Here is a 3409-nt window from a genome sequence, read left to right as displayed (position 1 = left end):
ATGTGTGTGATGTCCTTAGGTTAGTTAGGTTTACGTAGTTCTAAGTTCTAGGGGACTGATGACCTCAGATGTTAAGTCCCATAGTGCTCAGAGCCATTTGAACCATTTTTAATATAAACGCATCGATAACATTCGAGATACTTTGCCCTGGAAAAACTGAAGTCAGGATTTGTAATCTATGGTTCAAATGTCATCTTTTCATATTTTCGAGGGCCTACTGAAAAGTAATACCACCGAATTTTTATTCCGTTTTCAATATCGGTTGAGGAATTACGTGTCATGCATATTACTCGGCCGACTTTCCCGCTACGATGACTTCAATTACAAACTTCTGTTGCTACAGGGCTACGAACTGTAGCGTGTAACATGGCGTTGTGGGGCGTAACTGTGTCGCTGCGTGAGAAACAGCGTGATGTAATCGAGTCTCTAAACACAGAAAACGTGCAACCAATTGAAATACTCTCCTTCAGCATGACAATGCCAGACCACTAACGAGCACTGCGACATCTGCAGCAATTCGACGCCTTGGGTTGTAAGGTTGGGTTGTTTGGGGGAAGAGATCAAACAGCGAGGTCATCAGTTTCATCGGATTAGGGAAGGACAGGGAAGGAAGTCGGCGTGTCCTTTCAAAGGAACCATCCCGGAATTAGCCTGGAGCGATTTAGGGAAATCACGGAAAACCTAAATCAGGATGGCTGGAGACGGGATTGAACCGTCGTCCTCCCGAATGCGAGTCCAGTGTGCTAACCACTGCGCCACCTCGCTCGGTAGATGTTAAGTCCCATAGTGCTCAGAGCCATTTGAACGATTTGATGCCTGCCCAGAAGACCTGTCCACCAGCAGCATCAAGTATGCTGAGCGCTTCAGTCAAAGCAAAAGACGCTCTACTCCTCAGGTTATCTTTACCAAGTTAATGGTGGTGTCGATGACTCAGGAGCAATTCCTTTCCAACATCTCATGAGATTGCTTACTGAGACTTTTTCTCAGTGAAGCAAGCTAATGAAGACGCAGACCACCTGATTGTTGCCACAGCCCTTGAGGTATCACAGTAGAATGAGAAGGTTGTGGTACTTTGTGAAGATATGGACCTTATCACGCTCAGTGCCCTAGCTACACTATCAAGAAACATCCATTTCTCAAAACCTGGACGAGGAACAACTCCATCAACAGTATTTAGTCCCAACAGCTTCAAACTGGTAGACATCAGAAGGCTGCTCCGATATCTCCATGCCATGCTCTTCAAGCAGGGCAAGAAGATGTGAGCAAGCTGATGGTCGAAAATAAATGTGTTCTAGAAGAAATCAAACCTTTCTTCGAAAATGATACTCATCCTGAAGCTTTTGAGAAGCTGGCCTACAATTTTAAAAACCCTCTACTTAGGTAGAGCAGGAAATACTAGATAAATTGCGACACTACCTGTTTTCCAAACCATACACAAAATCCAAATTCATTGGGGCATTACCAACGTCCGAAGCAGCTCCCCAACACTGCTTGAGAACTTACAAGCACAGATGTGGGTAGGACACCAGGTGGATCCGCTCCTATGGAATGGCAGGTTTCAAAGTTTGGTCTCAACCCCCTTCCTACCTCCAAGGAACCAGTTCCACAATCTCTTCTCTCTACAATGGGGTGTGCAGGTGGTTGTCGGGTTGGAAGGCTGGGATTAAGTGCTCACTGATTTGTACCAACTACATGGGGCACTCCTACACTAACTCTCTGCGACCAGATGAAATTGACGAACCAGATGTTGACAAAGACCTGTAATGCATATGTGGGGTGACGAAAATTACAGACTTTGAGGAGTCGACTAATGGGTCAACGGACTCCAAATCGAAAATTGTAGACTTTGAGAAACTGAGAGGCCCAACAACAGGCAAACGAAAACGTCTGTGAAATCTGTGTACCATCCTACAATTTTTTCCTTTCCATCTTCACAGCTTTAACTACAATGTTTGTTATTATGTAATATAATCATCACTAATTGATTTCAAGAATTATGTTTCTTATCCTGCCTCCATCTTCATATCACTTTATTAGATCTTATCATATTCAATATAAAACCATGTTTTTTATTTTCTTTTTATATTTTCTACAATTTTAATATTTTATTATATTACAATATTTACTAAATACTAGTACAATGTAGTGCTATAATACCATGATATTATAGTTTATATAACACTCATTGAAGTGCTGCAGTTTAAACAGCCTTCATTGATGATCAGAAATGATCCAACTTTAAGGAGAGGCTGTACAGAAAGGAGTAGTCCAAAAAATTCACTTTTGGTCTCATTGAACGCAGAATTTCTTCCTCTATAAAGTTTATATAGACATATTTTTGATATATGGGTTATTTTAGATTATATTACCAAAAAGCATAAGCTAAAACGGAAATTTTTCGTAAATGTGTAAAATTTATCCAATTCTGATGAGCAATAATACGGGGACGGGCAACCCAAAAAATATGTGTCTCATCTCTTTCAATGCAGAATTTAGTGTCTTACTACTTTTAACAAGGCCATGCTCTCGATACTGTGAATTCTTTGTGAGATACAACCGTAAAACCGCAAAAGTACACCTTTTGGGAGTAAATTTTTATCCCCCACCTCTTAACCACAACTCCGCTGAGGGAGGGGGGGAGGGGGTGTTTGAGAACCTAGGATAGTCATATTGGACCACAAATGAAGCCATTAAATCAATAAAACCTTTGTAGCATTTATTTCCTATTCGTCTATGTTTTTGGTTATACAGTACTGGCCTAAACTGCATCTACATACATACTCCGCAAGCCACTCTACAGTGCATGCCGCAAGGTACCACGTACCATTACTAGTCGTTTTCTATCCTGTTCAACTCGTAAACGGATTGAGGGTAAATTGCCTGTACCTCTCCGTATGAGCACTAACTTCTGTCATCTCTATGTCTGTTATGAAAAATGTACGTTGGTGGCAATAGTCGATCTGCATTCGCCCTCAAATACCTGGTTCTCCAAGTCCCCGGTATAGTGCCTCGCGAAAAGAGCGTCGTCTACCCTCCAGGGATTGCCATTTAAGTTCATGGAGCTTCACTTGGGCCGTAAACCGACACTGGGGACAACATACTACTCATATGCCCAATAGATATTACTGTCAGATACAGAGGTTCTCTTTACTGACCTCGCTATAGGAATCTCCCCAAAGATGAGATAAATAACTTGTCAAGAAATAAGAATCAAATTAGAACTACACTTATGGAAAATGCGAGAAGGACAGAGACTGGGAGACGCAGAGTTTGTGGCACTTTTCTAAACACCAAGGAGAGAAAGCTTATGACATACGTAAATCCAATTAGCGGCATGATTCACTGCCTGACAGGCCATGTGCCATACTCTGAATATTTACATAAGATAACGTCCTCCGACAAATGACAC

Source organism: Schistocerca piceifrons, chromosome 2 (genome assembly GCF_021461385.2).
Source record: "Schistocerca piceifrons isolate TAMUIC-IGC-003096 chromosome 2, iqSchPice1.1, whole genome shotgun sequence".
Taxonomy (NCBI): Eukaryota; Metazoa; Arthropoda; class Insecta; order Orthoptera; family Acrididae; genus Schistocerca; species Schistocerca piceifrons.
Note: the sequence above shows the minus strand (reverse complement) of the source record.